Below are 1,175 nucleotides of genomic sequence, written 5' to 3'. Positions count from 1 at the left end.
TTCACAGAGAGAGAGAGACAGCGAGAGCAGGAACACAAGCGGGGGGAGTGGGAGAGGGAGAAACAGGCCTCCCGCCCGAACAGGAAGACAGATGCCGGGCTTGATCGCAGGACTCTGGGATCATGACCTGAGCCTAAGGCAGACGCTCAACAACTGAGCCACCCAGGCGCCCCTTATTCAGATTTTTTAGCTTTACCTAATGTCTTTTTCTCCTCCAGGATGCCACATTACATCTAGTTGTCATGTCTCCTTAGGCTTTTCTTGGTTTTAACAGTTTCTACCTCTTTCCTTGTTTTTGATAACACTGACAATTTTGAGGAGTGCTGGTCAAGTATTTTGTCAGATACCCTTCCAGTGGAGTTTTTATAATGTTTTTTCATGATTATACTGAGCCTCTGGGTGTTGGGAGAAAGACCACAGAGGTAAAGTGTCATTTTCATCACACCATATTAAGGATACATATTATCAGCACGATTCACTCACATTCACCTTGATCATCTGGCTGAGATAGTGTTTGTCAGTTTCTCCACTGTAAAGGTATTTTTTCTCTCTCCCTACAGCGTTCCATACTGTATGCTTTGGGAAGAAGTCCACTGTGTGTAACCTACACCTAAGGAGTGGGGATTTATGATCTCTTCCTTGAGAGCAGAGTATCTGCGTAAATTATTGAAAATTCTTCTGCATGAAGATTTATCTCTTCTCCCTAATTAATTTATTCAGTCATATCAATATGGACTTATGGATATTCACTTTATACTGTGGGTTATAATTCAGTATTACTTTATTTTGTTGTTCAAATCGTTCCAGCTTTGGCTTTTGGGAGCTCTTTCTCTTGGCTCCTGTGTCCCTTTGACACATCCCAATTTTTTTTTAAACACTTCTGTACTTTCTGATACTATGAGATGCTCTAAACTCATATAGTTCCTGCTCCAGACCTAGGATCAGCCATTTCTCAAAAAGCTCTGTTTCCTTTTATTAGAGAGTGGTATTAGAAACAAAGATTTAGACACTGGATGTTAGATACCTCTTTTCAGAGTCATTGCTTCAATCTACTCAGTATTTTCTAAGCCTGCCTTTCAGCTTTCATCCTAGATTATCTCCCATTTTTCTCCTGACTTGGATCTACTCTTTCTGAGATCTGATTTTATATGCTCTAATTTTTGTGGGAGTATATC

This window comes from Zalophus californianus, chromosome 13 (genome assembly GCF_009762305.2).
Source record: "Zalophus californianus isolate mZalCal1 chromosome 13, mZalCal1.pri.v2, whole genome shotgun sequence".
Classification (NCBI taxonomy): domain Eukaryota; kingdom Metazoa; phylum Chordata; class Mammalia; order Carnivora; family Otariidae; genus Zalophus; species Zalophus californianus.
This window is presented reverse-complemented; position numbering follows the sequence as displayed.